General features: G+C 39.7%; 1 protein-coding gene across 2 annotated transcripts in view; it reads left to right on the top strand.

Moving 5' to 3' along the window:
* The window catches only part of ankrd11.S (ankyrin repeat domain 11 S homeolog), a 107,989-nt gene that overhangs the window by 20,745 nt on the left and 60,376 nt on the right, over window positions 1-26,868 (top strand). Inside the window, exon 2 of one of the 2 annotated variants that reach the window (XM_018260507.2) lies at window positions 2,088-2,160. The exons of the other annotated variant lie outside the window; for it this stretch is intronic. The gene's annotated coding sequence lies outside the window, so the exon portion shown is untranslated. The remainder of the gene's footprint in view (window positions 1-2,087; window positions 2,161-26,868) is intronic. 2 annotated transcript variants of the gene reach the window in all.

Raw genomic sequence — 26,868 nt, 5'->3', positions numbered from 1 at the left:
GGTGACCAACATACATGTTATTCAAGAGCCACTGGTCGGGGAACACTGGTCTGTAAACTGTCCTCAATAATATATTAATCCCTAAATATAATTAAAGGCAGTTGTTACATTTGATGCAATAGTTGCTAATATTCCACAGATGCTACTAATGTTGTCAATTGTAACAGTTCAGAATCTGTAAATGGAGTATTACATTTAGTAAACATTAAATTACAGAAATTTTGGAAACTTTCTTTTTTTTGTTTTTAAAAAAAGGAAATCAATTTTTAAAAGTTTATTTCTGGTGAACAATATGAAAACGGAACGAAATAAAGTGTTTTGAAGCTAAACAACCTTCTTTATCTTTAAAGTGAGGATGCACCGAATCCAGGATTCGGTTTGGGATTCGGGCTTTTTCATCAGGATTCGGATACAGCCGAATCCTTCTGCCTGGCCGAACGGAGACCAAATCCTAATTTGCATATGCAAATTAGGGGTGAGGAGAGAAGTCGCGTGACTTTTTGTCACAAAATAAGGAAGTAAAATGTTTTTCCCTTCCCACCCCTAATTAGCATATGCAAATTTGGATTTGGTTTTGTATTCGGCTAGATCTTTTGCAAAGGATTCGGGGGTTCGGCCGAATCCAAAATAGAGGATTCGGCTCATCCCTACTTTAAAGGCATCCAGTTGGGATCATAAACTAAGTACTTTACTTAACTTGATATTTAATGGCTTTGCTATAAGCTCTACAGTTTTTTTTAAATCTCTTATGTTTTTACATGCTGTGTTGTTCTTAAAGCTGTACGACCGTGTCAAATGTGGCGTTTTCTCTCCTGGCATGCGTATCCGCATGGAATCGGTCATCCATGTTCTCATCAGGTGTATGCAAAATTGCATATGTTTGTTTTCATGCCAAAGTTTGCCCCATGTGTACAATGACATTGTTCAAATACATACTCAAGACAGGCAGACAGGAGTGGATCAGCCATTTCTCAAAGAAAGTGTCACACTGAGATATTAAGCTCTTGATAGCAGAAACTTTTCTCTGGTAGTATTGATATACATGCTTCCCCCACAGCTGCTACAAAAATGAGAATGTAATATGAGCTTAATCTCAAAGAAATAAGCAACTTTCTAAATATATTCATTTAAAATTTGTGCATCATTTCTTAATCAAGTTGCTGTTCACAACCCCATTTCAGAAATGTCTCTTTTTACATGCAGCGTTGTGCCAGTTGGTTATATTGGGGAAAAAAACTCTTATACGTTGTCTAGGCAAAGTAACCGTACTCCGCTGTATTTGATCTAATTATTTATCAATTAATCAAAATTTGACTCCTGCGTTATGAGAGACAAAATGCTAAAGTATTGAAGATCAACTTGATTATTTCATAAACAGTGCAACATTTTTAAGTGTTTTAGAAAGTTCCTTATTTACTGAGATGAAGCTTGTAATACATTTTCTTTTTCACGTGTCTCTTTAAAAGGGGAACGCCACAAAAACATAACTTAAGCTTTTTTGCTGTATACATCAATTAATATATATGCAGACTTTTCATGATTTATAATGGTTTCTGACAGTTCCCTATGTCTAGCCTCCTGCTGATCTGTCTGACTACTTTGCTGAGCTGGTTGACTACCGATACTTTGTATCAACAGCCATCTGTCCTCAACCTGCATCCTACAAACCCCACAATTCCCTGCACACGTGATTTCAATAAGGAACAGAACATCACAGTACAATGCATTGTGTCTTCTGTAGTTCCTGTATGCTGTCTGTAAGCTGTGGAGAAGTTTACAGTTTGTAACATCAGTGTTTTAGTCCCTCCTTCCCTGCCAGGATGTCAAATGATGCATAAAGAGAAACGGCTGGACTTTATTCATACTTTTTGAAGAAACCGGTAACTGATTGATATATTAGGGGTTTCTTTGTTGTGTGCCTGCTTTGTAAGCCAGAGTTCCCCTTTAATAATGGTATTTGTAGCCTCTATTTAAAGCTTCTGCAGTGACCAGTCCCAGGTGATGAGGAGGAAGAAGTGAATATATGTTATTACTTTAATGCCAATTTTTACCCAAGAAAAAAAATTCCTATTGCATTTCTCTTTCAGCATATTTTCAGAAGAAGAATCTCATTGGAATTTATAAGCAAGTAGCACAAGGCAACTTTCCGCTATGGAGTCGGTAAGTAGTATGTGGTTTAATTCTTGTCCTATTAAATTTGGTAAAGACCATGCCACTTCTCTCTCATTTTCCTTTGTTTTCTGTGGTCTTGTTCATGAGCACTTTGCCAAACAAAAACCTGCGAGCAGCAGAGCCAACACTCAGTGTGTCCTGGTTCTTAAAAGGAAAGTATGCCCTGTTGTCCAATAGGAGTCCATGAACAGGTTCTGTCCTGAACTGCTTGTTGATGTAGTTACTGTTCCTGCTTTGTAGCGCTGTGGACTTGGTTTGATTTCAGAGAAGGCACTATTTGTGAAGAGTGCAAGGCACCCAAAGGTCACACATGGATCAAACTAGTATTAAATTAAAATGAGAAATCTTTATTTGTATAAACTAATCATGCCTGACCCGTTTCGTGACGAGGACACTTAGTCATGAGCCTATGACTAAGTGTCCTCGACACGAAATGCGTCAGGCATGATTAGTTTATACAAATAAAGATTTTTCATTTTAATTTAATACTAGTCTGATCCATGTGTGTCCTTTGAGTGCCTTGCTCCAACATTTCGCTTTCTAAAGCGTTTTTACCCCATGTCTGTGTGGATGTCCTCCCACACTGCACAAACTCCTGATAACGTTTACCACTGTATTTGAATCTGTTATGGATTATCTGTAATGTGTTGCAGATTATATTTTGATCAAGTGGGACAGGAACTAATGCATGATGTATAATCTCTGTAAAGTGCTGCAGTATGTTAATGCAACATATTAGTAATTTAATATCCCTTGATCAAAGTGGTCAGAAAAGGTGAATGTTAACTTAATATACATGTGTGGCTACTTCCTTGAATAAATGAGCAATGTGGGGGCTCTTACACACTGGCTTTCATACTTGAGTCAATGCTATTGGTTTTTGTGCTCAGGAATGCAGGAGTTAAACGGCTGCAGTCTTCTCTATGGAAACTGTACCCAGTGCATTGAAATTCTGAATGCAGGTGCATGTTTTATTAGCATTTGTGCATGTTATATTAGCATTTCAGTGGACTCCTGTGGATACTGCCACACAAAGAAGAATGGAATTCAAATGGCGTTAATTTGTTTCTGTGTGGCAATATGCTAATGCTAGAAAATAAAATCTTGCAGTTGTAAACACCATGCGTAATAGCTCCTTAAACCGTTTTCTCACTGGACCTTTTCTGCTTAGTATACTTGCTATTAACAGTAGAACCCAATTTTACGTTTTACAATTCACAAAATTTTTCCTCTTTCCCCTGGGTAACGGTAAATCATGATTCTATATTATTTCCTCAACTGGCCCTTTTTTAATGCTTAAAAGTTTGGCCAACATTTTCTTTCAGATGGTCAATAATCCCAAATACAAAACCAAAGTATAGCTGACCATTCGTGTAAAGATCCACTTTTAAGTAGGGCAGAAATGTTATACATTGTTGCACATTGCCTGTAATAATCAGCCCTATATTAAAGACAAAACTGATTTCTGATTGATGATTTGCATCTACCCCTATGCTGAGCTTCTCTCAAATTATCCCAAAATAGGAAATTCTTGTGACCGTTTTGAAGGCCTGGAACATTACTACTATAGAGATGCTGAACTTTTATGCAAATTCAACAAATATAATATATTAAATATGGCATTTCTAGCCAAATTCATTTTTAGTGATTATTTATCCTTTAACCCTGTGGGCACTATTTTTAAAATGTAGCTGAACTAACTTGTGCATGGAGTAGATTGTACCAAATTAAATACTTAATTGTGTCAGGATAACATAATTGTGCAAATTGCAATGTACAGTTTTTTTTTTTTTTTTTTTTTTTAAGTAAAACATTAAAAGCCACTGTTAAAGTCTTTGTTTGCTGTCCTATGAAATAACGTTGCAGAGAACAAAATATTGGTGTAGTTGCCCTTTGAAAACACAGTTGAGTTGAGGTTATGTTTTTTTTATTTTGCATATAATTAAACTTTGTACTTAGTGTGCATTAAATAATAATGAGACTCTGATAAATAGTATCTTGATTTCTTTAGAATAATATTGAGACTCTTTGAGTTGAAGTGTAACTGATTAAAGCACCGGTCCAATAAGTTGTGTTTCTGAGCAGAGGGGGGGGGGGGTGTGTGTGTGTGTGTGCGTGCGTGCGCTTTAGGCATGGCTTTCCCATAGTTCCCTGTGGAAACCTGTGTCAATCAGCCTTGATTTCAGCCTGATGTCAAATGTCTTTGCAATGCCCCATGGTCAATGGGAATTTTGTCAGTTGTTTTGGCTGTAAGTAGAATTATTTTCACTGTATTATTTACCCGAGGGAAATTTCATATCTTACCAGATTTAATGTTACTGCAAATATTTGTATTTACAAACTTTTCTGGTATCTTTCAATATTGTGTATATAAATATATATAATGTGTCTGTATGCATAGATGTAAGTATATGGCTATGCATTCCATGTAGCAGGACTGAAGAGCTGATTCCTGTTGCTATGCAACATCAGTGTTGAGCAATCCTCTATTCAATATGAATTTACTTTTATACTATTAGAGGTTACAGCTTCCTTCCTGAATGCCTTTACTTCAACAATGCTATATGTATTGGATAACTGATGTTCACAATAATAGCAAAACTGAAATTTTAGTGATGAATACTTCAGTTGTTTTCAGATAGATCACCAGGAATAACGACTTTTTCCAATGACTTTCTATTTTCTTAAAGGGGGGCGATGGCAGGCAGTTAAAGGGGGGCGACGGTTTGTCTAATATTGAAGTGTCACGTATCATTTTTCACCTTCTGAAGCAGCTCTGGCATGGGGGTCACCAACCCTCTAAACTGTTCTAAATGGATACATTTAGTTGATACATTTCTTATGTTTGTCACTGCTGAGCAGGATCTCTGGGTTTCATTACAGGCAGCTGTTAGAATTGATACAATAATTGCTAATATTCCAGAGATTCAGAAATGTATCCACTAAATGTTGCAAAATTGTAACAGTTCAGACTATGCCCCTGAATTACTGAGCTGCCAGACTCAAACACCAGAGACAATCAGGAACATTCAACTTTAAACTCAGATTTTGGAAAAACTGTAAAAAATATATAATGGAAAGTCTTTATTTCTGCTGAACAATCTAAAAACAACTGAATTGAAAAAGTGTTTGGAAGGGGAACAACCCCTTTAACAGATCAGCTCTGTAGTATACAATGGGATTCTACAGAATTTATCTGTTAATCTGCTGAGTATCCAGTGCCTTTTCTCCTTTTTCAGCTTTGAAATGACTGCCCCCAAGGCTACACAGCAACCTATTTATACAAACTGTACTTGTGTTTCTGAAGCAAACGCACCAGTTTTACCAATGCAGGGCAACGCTACATTATATTGTCCTTCCTTTAAACCATTTTAACTTTGGTATTACTGTTCCTTTAATGGATAATCGCAATCCCAAGCGGATGAGGGGGTTATAGTGACTAAACCAGTACATTACATTAATTTTTCTTTTGTGTGTAGGTGGCCATAGTCGTTAAGATTTTTTTTTCCCCTTACAACCAATTTTAGTTTGATCTGTCAAATTATTGTAAGGTTAGCTAATTTTGAGGGGTTCTTTGCTGAAAGGTACTGTCTGTGTTAAACCACAGGCAGGAAAGACAATTTCAAATTGCACTTTAAAACATGCCTTATTTGAAAATGTCTAAGATACAGCTGTCTTGCCTTTCACTTTGATTTGAGAGCTGTATATGACATAAAGGTCATGTCTTGCATAAGGTTGCTCAAGTATTTATATGTACTGGCCAGCTCAGGATTTATCACAAGGGGGAAAACTGGGAATAGTAAGGGGATGCTGGTGGTCTTTGGTATTTCAAAGCTTGTATTCATTCAAGTTCTTTGTGACAGGCTACACTAAGGAAGGGATCCTCTAGTGACCTGCCAACAAAACTTTATGGTTGTATTGATCTGGGTAATAGCACAAGTGGTAGCAAGATAATATTGCTGAACATTTCCTGTCCTCCTCCTCCTCCTCCTCCTCCTCCTCCTCCTCCTCCTCCTCCTGAGCAGTTGGCTTTTTCCAGACAATCTTCGGGCCTTTGTGGGTTTAAATGACACATAGGGGCACATTTACTATTGGTCGAATATCGAGGGTTAATAAACCCCCGATATATGACCGTCAAAGTAAAATCCTTCGAACCGCATTTGGTTCGATGGAAGGATTTTAATCCATCGATCGAACGATTTTCCTTCGATCAGAGATTACTTAGAAAGCCTATGGGGAAGGTCCCCAAGAGACAGTACTTAGAGACTATTGAATAGTTGAACGTTTTTTAGTTCGATTCGTGGTCGAAGTAGCCAAAAAAATACTTTGAAATTCGAAGTATTTTTCATTCTAATCCTTCACTAGAGCTAAGTAAATATGCCCCATAGTGTAAGATTGTAAATATTCTTGAAAATACCATTTGGGACTATAACAGGGGTGTTATATAGTATTCATTTTGTATTCGAAATCTGCTCTATGCATGCCTTGACAAACTAAAGCTGTGCCTGTCTCTGCACAAAAAACCAAGCATGAAAGACAGTGGGCGGGGGGGCTCATCCATTTCTCGGCCTATATTTCTCCACATGTAGAATACATTTTACAATTGTATTTATCAATGGGTGGAAGGTAGAACTCACCATTTGAAAAATACTATTCTGAAAATCTTTAAAATGTTTGAATCTTTATTTAAGCTCTAAATTCACATTTTGCCCCATAATGTCACATGTTCTCTGCAAATGTAAGCGGTTTAAATTAAACTGTACTTAAGTAAATATTAATCTGTGTCAAATGCAACTGATGTTGAAAAAAAATAAACCTTTAACTATTAAACTGTAGTTTTTCTTTTGCTTTCACTTCTATTTTTCACCACACATTAACCTGTGATTTACTGTCTTAGTGTGCCATGTCCTTTTCTTCATTCAAAAATAAATAAAATAAATATATGTGTGTGTGTATATAATCATCAACATAGAAATAAACAAAATTTTTATGAATAGTTAACTACATTTTACAGGGGAACTCCACACAAACATAACTTAAGATTTTTGAAAAGTAAACACAATTTTAAGCAACTTTGCAGTATACATCAATTAAACAATATGCAGACTTTTCATGATTTTAATGGTTTCCAACAGTTCCCTAAGCCTAGCTCCCTGCTGTTCTGCTGATCTTTCTGACTACTTTGCTGAGCTGTCTGACTACTGTTACTTTGTATCATCAGCCAGCTGTCTTCAACCTGCATCCTCCAAACCCCACAATTCCCTGCACACATGATTTCAATAAGGAAAGGAACATCACAGTGCAATGCATTGTGGGTAATATAGTTCCTGCATGCTGTCTGTAAGCTGTGGAGCAGTTTTTACAATTTGTAACATCAGTGTTTTAGTCCCTCCTTCCCTGGCAGGATTTCAAATGATGCAGAAAGAAAAGAACGGTTAACCAGCTGGATTGCAGCATAGAAAATGCCATTTATTCATTCTTTTTGAAGAAACTAGTAACAGTCATACGTATATTAGGGGTTTCTGTGTTATGTGGGCCTCTTTATCAAATTTTGGTTTGGAAGCCGGAGTTACCCTTTAAGCATTTAGAAAAACATGTTTCCTCATTTGCTTAAATCGGTTCCAACCCTCACGTGCCTTAAACTTGTTACAAAAATTGTATGTACAGTTTATTCTTCAGTTGCCCAACTGGCTATGTGCCCAGTATTAACAAGATACAAGTTGTATCAATTCAGTGGCTTCCTGTCACGTGAGCATGTTAGGCCCAAACAAATGGAACCACATGAAATTTGTCAGTCTCCTTCATTTGCACTCACAAGTCAGAAATGTATTACTATCTGTTGGCATCTGTGGGTTGCAATATATAAGAGAAGCCTTGTATATGAAAGTCGTTTGTGTTCCAAGAGATACCCCTAAATACAACTTTGCCTGCTCTTAAAATATACAAGCAGAGTCATAAAAATGCCTGGAATTTCTGACTGTCAATTTGACATCTCCATGTGTCACTGTAGCTGTTCATAATGAATACTACCATTATCAGATGAAATTACTGAAATTATTTTTGATTCTGATAAATTGTGTATGTCAAATTTGTGGCTATTGTGAGGGTGAGGCATGTAAAAAGAATGTAAATGCTGTCATTACAACTTAGAAAACATTTGCCTATTGATGCAACTTTGAAGCAAATTTGATCATTACATAAGATTTTCATTTGTTTCCTGTATTGCTGGCACAGCTTATAACTGCATTCTTCCGATAGTAACTGCCAGTGTTTGGGTATAAACCGTTCAAGATACTGCATATTAATGCCACTTGCCTTTGTACTATATGAAAAAGGTTGCTGCAGGCAAAGATAACGGCAATAAGTACCGCTCCTAGGACAGTATGTGAGCATGCTTTAGCAGGTCCTAAACGGATTTATTACATACAGTGTAGAAGTTCAAAGGAATAGATTCCTTCTGTGGTGGGTGAAATAAGTAATTTTCTTTTCAGTAGCAGTAGGTTGTGTATCTTTGGTTTAGTGAGTTTGGAGCTCCAGAGTGGTGCCTGCCCGTTATTCCAGTTTTCTGTGTCTTGCTCCCCTTTGCTGAAGGTCTGGGGCATGAGCACCCAGACCCACCGTGGAAAGCGGTAAGCTTGTCCTTACTTATTAACAAAATCCATGCTTCCTATTATATTTAATATACAGTACATGTGTGTAGCCCAACTGTTATGGAGAAAATCAAATGATCCTTTAAGTTTATGGTTAAAGGAGAATTCAACCCGTAATACCAAAAAAAAAAAAACCCTACCCAAATGCCCCTAATTTTTTACTCCCCCCCCCTCCATGCAGATTCTGGCCTCGGAGTTCACAGCAGCCATCTTCTTCTTCTTCGTTAATCTTCATGTCTTGATGACATTTTCAGTTCTACAGTTGGAGTAGATTTCTGGTCCTGAACAACTGTGCATGTGCCGAAAGTCACGAAAATTTCTGAAATTTTTGTGACTTTCAACGTGCACAGCGGTTCGGGACTGGAAATTTACTCCAAATGTGCATGTGCCGAAACTTCCAAAAAAGACAGGAGAAAGAAGATGGCTGCCGTGAACTCCGAGGCTGGAATATGCATGGTGGGGTAAGTAAAAATGTTAGGGGCATTTGTCGGGGGGCAGGTAGGCTGGGGGGAGGAGGGAGTCAACCCAGGGTAGAGGGGAGGGTTTTTTTTTCTTTTTTTATTTCATTGCGGTTAATTCTCCTTTAAAGAGACCACAAACAACAGTCTTGTTCAACAAAATGTAGAGACAGCCAGTTACTTGTCTTTCATATGCACTGAAAAATGAGTGTTTTAATTCTCCCATAAGGCATCATGAGCGGAGACCTGCAAATCACTCCTTCATGTCTCTTTGGCCAACTATGCATCCAGAACCGCTGGTTTTATAGCACAGATACAGCCTTATGGTGCACATAATATGAAAATATGAAAAGTACATCCCGTACCTGTTATTACATACTTGAGGCATGCTGGATGGGAACCGATCGGCCTTTTCTTAGAGAAACGGACGAGTTCAGTGTGACACTGCCCTTAGATTTGAAAAAGCCTTGAAAGCTGAAACATGTAATCTTACTCTTATGTTCTGTTTGATATGACTGTAAAACACGCAGTAGCTTGCTGGCACTGTATAAATAAATGGAAGCATATACATAAATTGGCTACAATAATTTATTTTTAACCCAACAAAAAATGGTCTAACTTGTTGCACATTAAATGTAGACGCCTCCCGTAGTTTCCTGTAGTCTGTGCAGAGATACATGTATTGAAGCTGTGTTTTGCAATATACAGTGAACATAGTATTGCATAGGAAATAGCCTTCAATGATATTGGTGGATAGAACAGTAGGAAGAATGAGAAGCTTTTGTGCCATTAATAACTGTGGCAGGCAGCTAAGGCTTAGTGTGTGGAATTAGCCTGAACAATCAAGACTGCAGGATCAAAACAAGGAGGCAGGAACAGGGAGGTCACACTACTGCCATCTGTGTTGCCGCAGTGGGGGTGGGGGAGGTGTGGGGGAGGGAAAGCGATGGGGAAAAAAGGGGCTGGTAAGGATGAGCTGCAGCCCTTAACAGCAGGCTGGGAAGCTTGTATACATTGTAAGGAAATCTGTCAGCTGGTGCAGTTGAAAAGGATTTACATGGCAAAAAGAACCCATCAATCTTAATAACTTATATATATAATATCTCTTATGACCCTGGCATATTTTTGTTTCTTTTTTTAAATTTGTGCAAGGTTTTTTCCCCTATTCTGCACTTTATAAATAGAGAGACCGAGGCTTGCAGGGATTGGTTAGGCAGCTTAATTAATACTAACATTTCATTAAGATAAACTAAACCAAAATCTGTTGGGAATTATTTTTCTTCTTTGTGGGACATGGCATGAGAAATGGTTGTCTATTTATATAAAGCAGTAATCATAATGTTTTTCATGATCCTCTTTGCTGCCATTTTCAGCAGGTATCGGTGTAGTTAGGGTTAATTGTTCCTGGCTATTTGCCTACAAGACATCTTTCAACCAGAAAAAAAAATTCACCTGCAGCACTGCCAACTTCAGTTGAATGAGATAGACCTGAAAGAGCTAACAATGCTGCTTTTTAGTGTGCATGTGCCATTTGCTGTACAAAGTTCATACTTGTAGATGTGTGTCTGTATATGCTTGTGTTTGTATGTGTATATATTTTATAATTCAAGTATGTGTTTATCATACAGTAACTATCTGACCTCAAACATTGTGCAAGGCACAGTGTCTAAACAAATATTCCTAAACCTAAATATAACTGTTCGCTGACTACAGGAAACTTGTAGCCTTTAAATTGTTCAGTGTAAAAATAAAAACTAGGCTGTGCACAATAAAAAATATTTATAAAATAGTGTAATGTATAAAGGCTGGAGTGACGGGATGTGTAACCGAACAGAACACTATTTCCTGCTTTGCAGCTCTCTTGGTTTCCACAGATTGGTTACCAGGTAGTAACCAATCAGTGACTTGAGGGGGGCCACATGGGTCATAACTGTTGCTTTTGAATCTGAGCTGAATGCTAAGGATCAATTGCAAACTCACTGTCCCTTGTGGCCCCCCCCCCATATCACTGACTAAAGGTGGCCATACACGGGCCGATAAAAGCTGCCGACAGACCAAGTCGGCAGCTTATTGGCCCGTGTATGGGGGCCCCCGACGGGCTTCCCCGATCGAGATCTGGCCGAAAGTCGGCCAGATCTTGATCGGATGGGGTTAAAAATCCCGTCGGATCGCGGCCGCATCTGTTCGTTGATGTGGTCCCGCGATCCGACCGCCCGTTTGGCGAACGCTAGGATCCGATCGTTGGGCCCTAGGGCCCACGATCGGATCAGCCCGATATTGCCCACCTCAAGGTGGGCATATCGGAGGGAGATCCGCTCGTTTGGCGACATCGCCAAACGAGCGGATCTATCCGTGTATGGCCACCTTAACTCAGAGTTAGAGAGCTGCAAAACAGGAAGTATTGTTCTTTTGGGTTACACATCCAGTCACTCCTGCCTTTATACATTACATTTTTGCCTAACTGAATATATTAGAAACATGCTACATTCTTCACTTACTCATCTGCCAGTGCAAATGGAATGTGCGAACCGAACGCAGTATTTTGTTACTCCGTGTGGGGGTAACTTCTGGTTTCTGCACCTTAAACTTTGTTCTGCCTAACATTTGCTAATGGGTGTGCTCTCTATTCATTTTTATTTTGTAGGGAAAACATACCTGACTAACTTATATGCGACAATTTACAGCCAGATGCAGGTCTGGTGGCCCCCATACATGGGTTAGTAAAGGTGGCCATAGATGTAACAATTAAGATCTTTCTTGGAAAAGATCTTTGAAAAGATTGTCCGTTTCAATACATACGTGTAGAGCTGAATCGTCAGATATACAGGTAGAAACAATAGAATTCTATGTGTATCTGACGATTCAGCACTGACAATGGGCGATGTTCAGGTGCGTTCATCGGCACCCAATCAAAATTTTCCGTCCAGCCGATCAACGAGCCAAACAATATCCAAGTCTTTACGATGCGCCAAGGGGCTTCGACGGGTCGGTCGGGAAAAAAATCAAACCTTCCCCATCGATATCGTGGCCAAATATCGATCGGGAAGACCCGTCGGAAGCCCCCATACACGGGCAGATAAGCTGTCAAACCGGTCCAAGCGACCAAAATCGGCAGCATTATCTGTCGGTGTATGGCCACCTTAAGCCTCAGACTAATATGAGATGTTTTGGAATAGATAATAACAGTTATGGGGCCAAGTACAAACTTGGTGACTTTCATGGTCCAGAATCCAAAAAGATATTTGGATTGCATGAACTTTGAGATAGTGTAGTGCTAATCTATCTAGTGTATCACATATATGATTTATACATTATGAGAGGACCGCATTCGCAGGCTAATGCAGCCTGTACCAGACATTTTTTCCAGCTAGCTCAGTCAATATCTGACCAAGCCCTCGTGGCCAGATATTGATCAGGGTTTCCATCATTTTTACTACATACGTGGGTCAATAAGTTGCTGATTCTGTGGTGTTATAATTCATAGTAAAGAAATTCTAACTTTCACTTTACATATCTGCCAAATATACTAACAGAAGGACAATTCTTTTGTACATTTAATATAGGCTTTGTAGATTCTTTATTGTAAAAATAAATTTATTTTAATATACCAGTTTCCAGTTGCAGACATAGTTACTTGTGTGTTTAATGGTTTGATGCATTTTTAAAAAGCTTAATGTAACATTTATAACTCCAGACAGATAAAAACAAGTGATGCTTTTGCACTCTATCATTTATTTGAATTGACCAAGAAGGTTTTGGGTCCCACTGCAATGTATAATTTAAAACCATGAAAATCTGCACTGCTGGTGTGAGCAGTGAGCCAATGATGTAATGGGTAACTGAATTCTGCTGTATGTTACCCTCTGTACATTAGTTATTTGGCTAAGATAGCTCCTATCAATTATTTATAGTCTTCTGGCTCACAGCCTAAGTAAGGTCACAGCTGAAATATGACCAACCTTATTGTTCAGCTGCACAGCAGCTGTTTGTTGCACAAATGCAACTTATTTTCACTTCTACAAGACTGAGACTGTAATTAAATATATCTTAAGGTGGCCATACATGGGCAGATTAAAGCTGCCGATTATGGTCCTTTAGACCGATTCGGCAGCTTATCTGCCCATGTATCGGGGCTCCCGACAGGTCCTCCTGATCGATATCAGACCAAAAATCATCCAGATATCGATCGGTCAAATTTTTTTTTTTTTGGTACGATCCAGGACCGCATAGTCTAGTTGATGCGGTCCTGTGACCCGTCGGAGCCCATTCGTACTATTGTAATACGATCGTTCGGCCCCAGCCTTCAAAAGTTTCCTTTTTTGCTCCCAACTTTCTGCAGTGTTTCATTGAAGGCCTGTCCAGTATTCATACCCATGACAAATTTTAACATTTTACTAAATAAACAAACTTTACACTAAAATGTCATCATTTATGTATTTTTTTTTTTTAACTAAGATTTGGTGTTTCCTCTGCCAGCAGAGAAAAGGCAAATACACTCACATCGTGAAAACGATAAAAAAAACCCCAGCATACTTTCACATTTCTGCTCTAAATTCTGTTCCATGTGTTAACCATGTGTGCTGACACACGGGAGCAGATTAGCAATTGTGACACTGCACTTAAAGGTTAACTAAAGTAATACTAATTAAAAAAAATAAGTATTTTAATAATTTATAGTCCCATTTTGCCCAGTAACAGTATTAAAGGACCAGTAAGATCAAAAAAATTTTTTTAAAAAAATTCATTAGTATACAACGAAAAATAAACACCAAGACAAATTAAACTTTTAAATTTCAAAGCCTTTATGAAGAAATAACTTACCAAAACTTCACTTCCTGACCTCTGCAAAAAAGGCGAAAGGGCGACCATCCATCCTGCAGAGCTCGATTTCTCCTCCTGGCTATTCTAGTGACGCAGCGCTTACCCTATTCCCAGCAGCAGGTATGGGAGAGCTGGATCAGTGGGTTGTGCATGCCACCAGCTCCCCATCGATGTGCCCATCTGAGTGTGACAGGGCTGGCAGTGCCCGCTGCTGAATCCTCCCAACAGAAAACGGCACCTTGTCTCCTCCTCAGTCCATGTCTCCTGCCCTCAGCGCCGTGCAGCAGTATGTCCAGCGACAGCCCCCACAGCATCCTGTCCAACCGGTCCGTGAGTCTGGAGGCTGCCCGCTGCTGCAGGAGAAGGCGGAAGAGCCATGCAGCCCCAACTCCATGGAGTTGCCTTGCTGAGCCAGTGTGTTGGTCTGGTGCGGGGAGTTGAAATCGCTGACTCTTTGCCGATGTGATACATCGCCCTGCTGTCAGAGATGTGGATGCTGCGATACCGCTTATTATACCGATTATTGCCCAAGCTCGTACTTTTAATTACTTTCCATTATTTATTTTTTTACTGTTTTTCCAAAATCTAAGTTTAAAGTTGAATGTTCCTGTTTCTGGTTTTTCAGTCTGGCAGTTCAGTGATTCAGGTGCAGACTCTAAACAGTTACAGTTTTGCAACATTGAGTTGCAAACATTTCAGCAGCATCTCAAGAGTATCAGCAACTATTGTATCAATTCTAACAGCTGTCTGTAACGAAACCCAGAGATTCTGCTCAGCTGGGACAAAGAAAATGTATTCACTAAATGTATCAATTTAGAACAGTTTACAGGGTTGGCGACCCCACCCAGAGCTGCTTTAAAGGAATTGTTCAGTGTAAAAATAAAAACTGGGTAAATAAATAGGCTGTGCAAAATACAAAATGTTTCTAATATAGTTAGTTAGCCAAAAATGTAATGTAAAAAGGCTGGAGTGATTTGATGTATAACATGTCAGTCACAACACTGCTTCCTGCTTTTTAGCTCTCTTGGTTTACACTTACTAGTTACCAGGCAGTAACCAATCAGAGACTTGAAGGGGGGCCACATGGGTCATATCTGTTGCTTTTGAATCTGAGCTGAATGCTGAGGATCAATTGCAAACTCACTCAACAGAAATGTACCATGTGGCCCCCCTTCAAGTCGCTGACTAGCTCAGAGTTATAGAGCTGAAAGCAGGTAGTGTTCTGGCTATTATGTAGACATCCAGTCATTCCAGCCTTTATACATTACATTTTTGCCTAACTATATTAGAAACATGTTTTATTTTGCACAGCCTATCTATTTACACAGTTTTTATTTTCACACTGAACTATTCCTTTAATAGGTGGAAAATGACACTTTACGCTTTAATATCAGAAAAACAGTGACACATATAAAGTAATTGGAAAAAGGCGTTCTTTCTGTTGATCTGTCTGAAAACAACTAGTTGTTTGAAGGTGAACAACCCCTTTAAAGATTAAGCTGCATTTTTTTAGCAGACTGAATTGTATTTTGTTCCATCTTTTCAGGCCTGAACTGAGCATCAAAATAGGCCCTGGCATTTTAGGTAGACAGAGGCCCAAAAAGCTCCTCACCAGCCCAATAAATAGTAATTGTCTGTGGTAACTTACAGCAGCCCCTCTGGCATTTGCCAGAACCCACAGATTGCCAGTCCGGGCCAGCATCTGTTCATCCTTTTCTTTTTAAAAGGGTCCTTTACTTAACTTTAAGCATGATAATGATATAGACAGTGATAAGACAATTTGCAATTGATCTTTTTAATTTTTAATTATTTAGCTTCTTGTTCAGCAGATCTCCAGTCTGGAATTTCAGCAGCCATCTGCAGAGCGATTTATCTTCGCAAACAGACAGTGGCAGAAGAAGAAGACAAATAATTAAACTACATAAAAAAAATAGTAAATTAGACTAATTGTAAAGTTAAGAATGGGACATTCTATAACTTATAAAGAGTTCACTTAAAGGTGAACTACCCCTTTAAAAAAGCCCCTGCTGGCTAGCATGACTGCCATGTTGGCAATGTTAGCTTTGTGCTGCACATATTGCTTTGAACTGTGACCATATTATTTTAATGGGTTCAGCTTTTACGTGCAGAGTTTTTTCTGGCAAATTTTTATTCTTTATAAAATGGTGACTATTAGAGGTTCAAAGAACATTCTAGATTATATTTGTACTGTCGTTTTTTTCTTGAAATGTGAAGAAAAATAAATAAAACTTGACGTTTCAGAAATCATGTTTGTGGTGGTGTTGAAAATTCTGTTATCTGAGTTAAATAGTTTTCCTTTCACCTGATGATGCATGTTGGCTTACTGGAGGATCTGCATATGATTGGGTAATAGTGCTGTATTTTGGTCTTCTGCGCACTCATATTTGGCAGTAATACAGACCAATTTCCAAGTACATAAATCTGATTATGTACCAACTTATGGGCCAACTCTGGACTCACTTGCAAAAAAAATACAAGGTTCTTGCCTTGATTGGAATGTTGGTTAGAGAACGGTCAGGTTGTAGTAGCATTTTGATCAACTCTGCAAGTAACACCAATCGAACGTTTAGGGGCAGATTCCCTAAAGGGCGAAGTGGCTAATGATAGCATCAACTCGCTAGTGTTAACACCCGCAGGGACTTTGCCGATTTCCTTAAGGGCGCAGGCGTCGCTTTGCTAGCGAAGGAGATAGACGCTAGCGTTGCTTCGCACTCTAACGCCAGGCGAATTTGCTCTGGCAAATGGACATAACTCCGCAAAATCACGAAGATGCGTTTTTTACTGAACGTTCCCTCATTCGCCAGACTAGACTTCGCTAGTTCAGACCAAATGAATTGCAATGTAATGCATAGGACTTCCTTAATTTTAGTGCAAAATTTTTCTAAGTCCCAAAAAACGCTGGCGTCTTTTCCTTTTTTTCCTGAGTGATTGCCTGCAGATAGTTTTTATTTTGTTTTGCAATAACATACAGAAAGGAAATAACCAAAGCAAAGGCATAATGGCAGTAAGGAATATGACATTTTGCAGTGGTACAAAAAAAGAAAAAGGTATAAATGTTACATTATGCTGTGCTGAAATAAACACATGAAATTTTACATCTCTTTCGTAGTGTCGTTACTTGCACATTTGCTGTCTGCAGACTGAGCAGATCTTATTTTGCCATTAAGAAAAAAAAAGGGACTAAAGGTAAGGAAAGGGAAATAGAAATAAAAAAAAAAGAGAGAGCAGATAGAAAAGAAAAAATAGAAAGCATTTGTCCAGATTTAACTTAACCTTAGCGGGTTTTGTATCCGTTAGGGCAGTGATCCCCCAACCAGTAGCTCGCGAGCAACATGTTGCTCTCGAACCCCTTGGATGTTGCTCCCAGTGGCCTCAAAGCAGGAGCTTATTTTTGAATTCCAGGCTTGGAGGCAAGTTTTGGTTGTATAAAAACCAGATGCACTACCAAACAGAGCCTCAATATAGGTTGACAATCCATATAGGGGTTACCAAATGACCAATCACAGCACTTATATGGCACCCCAAGAACATTTTTCATGCTAGCGTTGCTCCCCAAATCCTTTTACTTCTGAATGTTGCTCACGGGTTCAAAAGGTTGGGGATCTCTGCGTTAGGGTAATGTCTATATATTTATAAGGTCAAAAAGCATGGCACTGTACAGGGCAGACCCTCCGTAAGAGACTATACTATGCTTGCAATGGGAGCAGGAGTCACTGTTATACCTCTATATTTACTCCAAAGATCCCAAATCTTATGAAACGTATCCATTTCCCCATTTGCTACAAATGTAAGTTTCTCTATTACCATGTAATTGCAGTCTTACTTTGACTTGATGCAGGTCAAGTTGAGGTGTTTTCCATGCCTTGGCAATGGTTTGTTTAGCAGCTGAAAAATTGTGACTAATCAACTTTCTACCATATTTGTTGCTACCTGCCACTCTCCCATAAAAGGGGGGATGCTATAGCAGGGGATTTACTTAAATTTAACCCTGTGACACTAGCAATCATAGTAAAGATCCTGGACCAGAATCTTGCTGCCTTAGGGCAGGACCACCAAACATGTAAGACCCTGTTTGACCACAATCACTGAAGCACGTTGATGGTGCCGACGGATACCACTTAGAAATCTTTTCTGGAACCAAATACCATCTCGTTAAGACTTTCTGGGGTGTTTCCTGAATTAATATACTTGGAGAGCACTTACATATCTTAAAACCTGTCTAGCCAATCATCTTCTTCTAGGTTAATGTGTAGCTCGTGCTCCCATTGTCGTATATAGCACAGACCCTTCAGGGGCTGTTGGTGAATTAACATATCACAAGAGAGTGTGAAAACATAACCTTTTGAAAATAGTGGGGGGAAGTAAATGTTGAGGGTCTTTCCCCACTAGAGTCATTAGCAAAGGTCCGTTTTTTTTATTGATATTTTTTTTTTTATAGTTTATGGAATATAAATTTATACAGTGGGGTCACGTGTAGGGCATTATAAAAACTCTATTTTATTTATTAAGGTTCCCTGGACTTGTGTAATGAATTTGCTGCAACATATATGTCCGTGTAATGAATTTGCTGCAACATATATGTCCGTGCAACGTTATCATTTCCCCGCCACATGCAAATTGGGCAACACTAGCGCATCTTCACTTTGATTGCCGAAGTAACGCTACCGAAAATTCGCCAGCGTTCTGCGCCCTGGACGTTTGCACTTTAGTGAATTAGCACTGTCCTAGAGAATTTACACCTGGCGAAGTGTTGCGATGGCTGTGAAGCCGTCACTGGCGGATTTTCGCAGGTTATGGAATTTGCCCCTTAGTGTTTAGCTTAGACCTAAAGCTTTGTAGTGTAGTTAAAAAAGAAATATTGTTTACATTTACCAACAATCACTACAGCATAAATATGCAAGTAACTTTATTTAATGTTACCTATAAAACAGATGAAACTAAGAAGAATTAAGTAATCCTAGATCAGGCATGTCCAATGTGCGGCCCGGGGGCCAATTGCGGCCCGTTTTCAAATTTACACCTGCCCTCAGCCTCCATCATGAAATTATTAATAATGAGGCCCCCCAGCACAGTGCGATCAGGAATCCCATAGAAGTAATATTTGGGCACATTCGTGAAATGATCTGCCACGTGGTCTATACTGCTGCCTGTGTGCTGAAGGTGTTAGTAATAGACACGTACTGTCACGTAGACATGCGCTGTTTTCGCATACTTCTTTAGGGCTGAAGGTGTCAATAGACGTACTGACGTGCCAGTACAGTAAACTAAAGAAGTATGGCGTCACTATGTTCCAGTATGTGTCTATTGCCCACACCTTCAGCACACAGGCAGCAGTATAGACCAACATTTCACTAATGTGCCCAAATATTACTGCTACGATTACTCCATTCCTGTAATTTAATGTTAATGATTCAAAGAATGTCAGGCTGAATGGTCGGCCCCCACACATTTTCACCTCGCCAAATCTGGCCCTCGTTGCAAAAAGTTTGGGCACCCCTGGCCTAGATGAATGGACTGTAGTTAGGTTTTAACCCATCTCAAAATCATATTCGTTTTGAAAGCAGATTGAATATCAAAATTAAGTATTGTGTAGCAGTATTAATCCGTTGAGCCTGGCCATGAGTGTTTTACTACAGATATATATTAGGGAAGCACCGAATCCAGGATTCAGTTCGGGATTCTGCCTTTTTCAGCAGGATTCGGATTCGGCCGAATCCCTCTGCCGAAGATAATCTGAAATGTGAGGCGAGAGGGAAACCGCGTGACTTTTTGTCACAAAACAAGGAAGTAAAAAATGTTTTACCCTTCCCATCCCTAATTTACATATGCAAATTAGGATTCGGTTCGGTATTCGGCCGAATCTTTCGGTGCATCCCATTTTTTAATATGTTGTTTTCATCTTTGTAAGGGCAGTGGCAAAAGAGCGTGCAATAAATCTCCTCTTCTGTATGCTCCAAATGCTTTTTCAGCAATAATGTAAATCGCAGATTTTTCCAAAGTTGCCCAGAGTTGCCTTGCGAGTCGCCCACAATAAATCTCACAAACACACAAAGTAGTGATACACAATCCTGCAAACATAGGTATGGATATGCTACACAATCCTCATCGCTTTTTGTAGCATTGGGTGCCGACTGTGAATCTGTCTGCTCAGGTCCGATCCATACCACCAAAATAAATCTCAACTATCATTGCCCTTCAGCATTGAAAAGGAACTCTTTCTTTACACAGGATATATTTCTTCCCATTTTTAATGCTGTCTCTATTTACAGCTCTCAAATCAGCTGATATCGCTGCACATATGTTTAGAGCAGTTGCTAAGGTGATTCACTTCAAAATTCAACACCTACGCATTTCTGAGCTGTTAAGAAACACTTTAGTGCACTTCTGCTCCATGTATTGTTTCCCTAGATATAGAAAGCAAAATGTGCGTTTTAAGGGTACAGTGACTGATTTGGCTAGTCTCGATTTAGCTATTTTATTTTGTCTGGTTTTTTTTTCTATCTAGCCACTCCAGTTTCCTCCTACATTTCAAAATTATTTAGGCAGACTAATTGACTTTAAGCGACATTGACAATAGTGTGTGTAGGGATGTAATAGGGATCTAAGATTGAAAGCTTCACTTGTGCTGAAACCAATGTAAGTTATGTATGATTACTGTAAACTGCTGTGGAATATTGATCCATACTTTATTATTCATATGGACTATCAATTTATCAATTTATAATTTGTGATAAGAAACAAGTTATTTGAGAAAAGCTAGTTTTGCCAGGAGGTTTGACCAATATTCTTCATACTGCCGGACTGTGTGGGCATTTGTGTCAGCTTGCGGGTCAATTTGAACATACCATTCTGGATTGCAATTGATCCAAATAGTTTTCATCTGTCCAAATTCCTTCTGCCATTGAACATTGTGAGTGATTGCCTTAGCAGAGGAGAAGAGTGAGGAGCCTCATCTTTTTCTGTTGAGATCCTGGTGTTTGTGTGGTCTAAGCTTAAATATAATGAAGTCATTTGACCATGACGGTGTGTTTGGTGTTAACTTGAGGAGACACTGTAATGTTTTAATTGGTGTTTAATATTCATCTCTTGTACATTTAGGTGGTTGTATATGCATGACTCTACTGTGTTTCATTTTAACATGTTTTCCTAATCCAAGATAACTCTTTTGCCTCAAACGGATCCAGATTTACTCCGTTTTGTGGTCAGAATTTGTTTTGTTTAGGGCTATGAGGGAATATTGACCATAAGAAAAGTCATACAATACTACCCTTGTAACATGGATATGCCTTTTGGGTCTTGGTGTTAATACAGGAACATTGCATGAGTTCTGGTCTGCTGCTTTCTTTTAATTCTTAGGTGTTATACTTAGAAGATTATAGAGCCTTCGAGAAGGCAGAGGGACAAAGTAAACGACCGATTGGGGCCTCAAATGTCTTTTCAGGATTCATAATTCTGTCAAAGTAACTTCTAATCACTCCCGATGCTTCAGTGATATTAGAAATGAGAAAGGCTTGGAGCAGAACCCATTCTATTGCACTAGCACAAGGGAAATACCCCAATTAACTTTAATTGTAAACAACCAGGCCCTGACAGTGCAAGCTAACTACATTGACCTATCCTGGTGATGATCATATGACCTTCAAAGGCACCAGCCGTGTATAGTCGATTACCATTAATTGAATTGGTCGGGTAATTCCCATCATTTTGCCCCATCTGAGCTAGATATTTAGCATGTGGCAGAACACTGGGAAATCCCTCATGTGCCTTTTCCCTTAGTGTAAAACATGAAGTAGGAAGTCCAGCTGCAGCAAATGTTTGCAAGGTTGCCCTCTGATCTGCTCATTTTGTTTTGTTTCATAATTTTTAGTTTTTGTGCCAAAGCCAGAATCCATTTCAGAACTACCTGCCTTACATTGATTCTTTCCCTTGCATATGCTGCTCTGCTATATTCAAAAGCTGCATTGAGTGAGGTAATGAGATCCAAGCCATGATGTTGAGAGCAATCTGATCCAGAGCTGGGAGGGGTATCTCTAATACAGTGGGAGCTGAAAAGAATAGTTTGTGGAAGAATGCTTGATTATGTCACCACCTATGTGACTCTTACTCCCCTGGATCTTACACTGTTCTTTTGTTCTGCTGTGCCAGCTTTAGAGGTATCTTGTTACACTATCATATTTCCAATGATTGCTCAAATCTTTACACTTCATGTTGTGGGCAGTAGAAAAACGAGCTTAGTGGCAAGAGGGGGGGGGCATCATATACCATGTGAGATATCTACTGTATGATATGCTGTTTTGATTTCTATAAACTGTTTTAAGGATCTTTTTTTTGTGGGCCATTTATACTGCATTGCAGCTTTGTGGTTCTTTAGTGGAAGAGGCTTAATAGCACTAATATGTTTCCCCATCCTCCAAGTATTTGAAAAACACAATGGTGTGTGTAGTGATTAGTAGATGGGGGTAACAAAATGTTACATCTGCAACAATATTCTTGAATTAAGAATCCCAACCAAGTATTTTACTTGAAATATGAAACTCTACATGAAGTATATGGTTTATGAAAGGAAATAAATGTTGGCTGGGCTATTATGAATTTATATATTAGTAGGTAGAATTATTGCAGTTTAACATCTTGTTTTTGTTGCTGGATGATGCAGTCATAGACTATTATACTACCAGATCTGTCCTGTTACTTTGCAATGTCTTTGCAGGGTTCTTGTTTACTTTAATTTAGCCAAGCCTGTGCTTGCTTTCTTGCAATAGAAACAGCTCTGTTTTTTTCAGGACAGAAATGCCTTATTCAGACTTGTTATGTATGTATGTATGTATGTATATGTATATGTATATGTATGTATATATATATATATATATATATATATATATATATATATATATATATATATATATATATATATATATATATTTCCAACGTTTCAGTTCCTTATGGAACTTTCATCAGGGAGAAACAGAGTGTGTGCTCAGGGAACGCCCTTTTTGGCACCTAAAAGTGCGTTGCTAGGCAGCCTGGACACCAATGTGTACTAAATCAAAATACAAAAGTGTCAGGGATACAATGTGCGTGAAGGGTAGTAAATGTGCACGCAATGCGTAGGACCTATTTAATTTAATACCAGTGTCTGTACCTCAAATACCTATCTCCACGGCAAATTTACTGTAACCAAGCAGAGACGACCAGGGGGCGTTTTGAGCTGCCTGTCCAGGCTCCTGTAGAGGTGGGGCCGGCCTTTGCAGCCAGGGAGGTACAGTTGGGCGGAGCGACTCGTCATACTCCAGAATTAGCCACGCCTATCTGTAATGTAGTGCCTGCAACCTAGCAACACCGCAAGGCGGGTGCTATTTAGAGCAAAGTGGACAGTGTGACTATTGATGTAGGCCGACATATTAATGAAGGCCAGCCATCATATGTCACAATTCGTCCATAGTACAGGTACGTATAGGCTATCAAGCTAGTTAGACTTGAAGATAGTCCCACCTCTCCTCTCTGCCCACATACACGGACCAGGGTTGCACAGATTATAAATGCCAACGGAAGTATCGACTTGAGGGTATGGTGCATCATGGCACTTTGGACAGCGGGTACGCCTGCTACCCTAGGTGTGTATTGAGTCATTAGTCCGACTGCAATAAAAACAAAGTGACAGCGTGAAAAGTGGCACAAAGTGTGACCAGTAAAGACATAACAATGTATTATTAATCTGCAAGCCAATGAGAGATTCCCATAGCTCAGAATAACTATTTAGTCCATAGCTGTTCTAACAGTATAGTCACAATTGGAACATACTCAAGTCATCGGTATGCAATTATATCCTCAGCAGGGTTTGGTACGTGATCCTCTTCTTAGATAAAACATCCAAGAGGCAAGGTTTCATTGAGTCCGCATGGAGATACAGTCAAGTTTATGAATCCACCGAGATTCCCTCCTGAGTAGGGCTTGGTCCCTGTTACCCCCTTGATTCAGGGTGGGTTGGTGGTCAATTGCCGTGCACCTAAAAGTCGGGAGTGTGTGTCCCATTGCAAGAAAATGTTTGGTAACTGGTTGCAGAGCTTTGCCCTCTTTTAGCGCTTTACTGATTGACGAGCAATGGTTGCCAATCTGTTCCTTTGTGCGTTTTCCCCACATACTTCCCACAGGGACAGGCAATGATGTACACAATGTAAGTAGAGCTGCAGCTAAGCCTATGTGTGATTTTTATTCTCTTACCTGTATGTGGGTGGGGGAAATCGGGGCCAGTCAATAAGCATCTGCAGGTAATGCAGTCTGGGCACTTGTAGCATCCCAGCTTTTTCTGTTGGGATAGCCAGTCTGTTTCGAATTTTGAAATGCCCATGAAGTCAGTCCTAACCAAAAGGTCCCTGAGGTTCCTGCCTCTTTTAAACACTATTACTGGTTTCTTTGTGGAGTGTAGACTCAGTGAGTCATCCATACTTAGCTTAGGCCAATGTTTCTCGATCATGTCTGATACTGGTCTGGATGCTGTAGAATAGGTAGTGGTAAAAATTAACTGGCCATCCTGCTGTGTTGTGTCCCGTGAGGAGGACAGGCGGGTAGACTGTGTGTGTTTCAATGCCCTGTCCAATTGGGAAACCAACATCTCCTGTAAGTAGCCCCTTTGTAAGAACCTGGCAAACATTTCATGAAGTTGTGATTCCGCGGTGCCTCTAACAGTATTATTCCGTATAACCCTCAAAAATTGGGAGTATGGAATCCCGCGAATCGATGCTGGTGGATGGTGGCTAGCTGCTTGCAGAATGGAGTTATGGTCAGTGGGTTTTTGTCTAGAGTCTAGTTCCCAAACCTGTGTCATCCAAAAATATATTTAAATCAAGAAAGTCAATGTCCGTCCTACTGTGGTTCAGGGTCAATTTAATGGGACTATCAAGATCATTAAGACGTTGGTAGAAAGCTAGCAATGCTTCCTCTGTGTCGTTCCATATAAGAAATAGATTGTCTATATATCGAAAATAGATAAGTATTGAATGCCCAAGTAGGGGGGAGTATGTTAATTGACTCACACTCCAGCATGAAGATGTTGGCATATGATAGTGCTAGGCCCCTTCCAATAGTCGTTCCTGATGTTTGCAGGTAGAAAAGTTTCTCAAACTGGAAAAAGTTCCTAGTGTAAGTTCTAGTAGTTGGAGTAAGAATTCTACATGTTCATCCCTGGGAGGAGTGGAGGCCAGGGCTTTATGAACAGCTTGGATCCCCTGGGCATGCGATATGACCGTTTATAAACTCTTAACATCCATAGTGACCAATATACTATGTGTAGGGATAGTGGGTAATTGCTTTAGGCGTCTAATAACGTGAGAGAGAGATTGACAGCACTCTAAGGATATTCACAACTCGACGATAGTCTCAAGCAGGTGAAGGTTTATTACAGATCCAACGTTTTGGTTCCTCACAGGAACCTTCGTCAGGGATAATAACACTGTGCTCAAACATACAGACATTTAAATAGATCTAAATGGCGCCAAAGGGGTTGTCTCGTGGTGCCTGTCAATCATCATTAACTGTAAAACAAGTGTTAACAAACTGCACTTTAATACTTGTTTGTAAATATTGAAAAGTGATACCAGTGACAGGTGTGCATCCTACTTTCCCCAGGTTTCATTCGTACAACGGTACGTTTACAGTGAAACCCGTCCGTAGTACAGTTTCAATGGGCCGGAAACCAGTAGCCGCCGAGGAGCTGCACATAGAGGAGACTCTAGCTACGTTGCTAGGCAACGCGCACAGTAGGAAGCATAACTTGGCGCTTGCACGTATAACAACCGTTCATGAGTGCCTTGCTCGCAACTACTCCTGCCATATGAGGTGGAGTTTGCCAAGATCCCAGTCTGGTGCAGGGGTTGTTTGCAGGGCGGAATCTGATAGAACAGGTCGCTCCCGACCGGGCCGTGCCACACTCCAGCCCTGCCCCTGCTGTAAGGAACTTAGGGTGCCAAAATTTGAACAGTGCATTGGTGCTTAACTCGGATGCCGATATATGTGTAGCACAGCCTTGCCTCCTGTCTCATTTGCTCTCTACCCACATACAGTACTGACTTATGTTTGGTGCAGCCAAGCTGCTTAACCTATAGGGGAATATCTATTTGCATCGCCAAGTCACTAGGTGCCAAATATATTGTTAGAAACTGGCAAACATTGAACAGAAGCGGAGGGGTGTACCCCATGTCATGAACATAAAAGAGTGCAGGTGGAGGAATGACGTGTTGTTACAGTATCAATCCAAAGGAGGTTGCTAGCACAATATACTGTAGCGAAAAGAAGGCAATACTGAATGTGTATCAACCTAAAGATAGTTCAAAATAAGGAGAAATGTTGCAAATTACATTTAGTCCACGAGGGGCAAGAGTTTCCAATTTGTATATCCAGCGGGACTCTCTCCCTATCGCCCCTTTGACAAGAAATGTTTAGCCACCGGTTGTGTGGCTTTATTGTCTTCTGTGGCTTTACTGATCGCAGATCTATGATTGGCGATCCTTTCACTTAATGTGGTACAGGTTTTGCCCACATAATACAGTCCGCAAGGGCAGATTATAATATAAACCACGTAAGTAGAAGTGCAGCTTAGTCTGTGTTTAATCTTGTATCGTTTTCCTTGATGTGGATGCAGAAAGTCTGGTCCTGTCAGGAGGCATCTACACGTGACACGGTCCGGACACTTGTAGCAACCCAGTTTGGTGTTCTTTGATAAAGGGGTAGTTCACCTTCAAACAACTAGT

The sequence above is a fragment of the Xenopus laevis genome, chromosome 4S (genome assembly GCF_017654675.1).
Source record: "Xenopus laevis strain J_2021 chromosome 4S, Xenopus_laevis_v10.1, whole genome shotgun sequence".
Classification (NCBI taxonomy): domain Eukaryota; kingdom Metazoa; phylum Chordata; class Amphibia; order Anura; family Pipidae; genus Xenopus; species Xenopus laevis.
The sequence above is the reverse complement of the archived record's forward strand: the minus strand, read 5'-3'. Positions and strand labels throughout refer to the sequence as shown.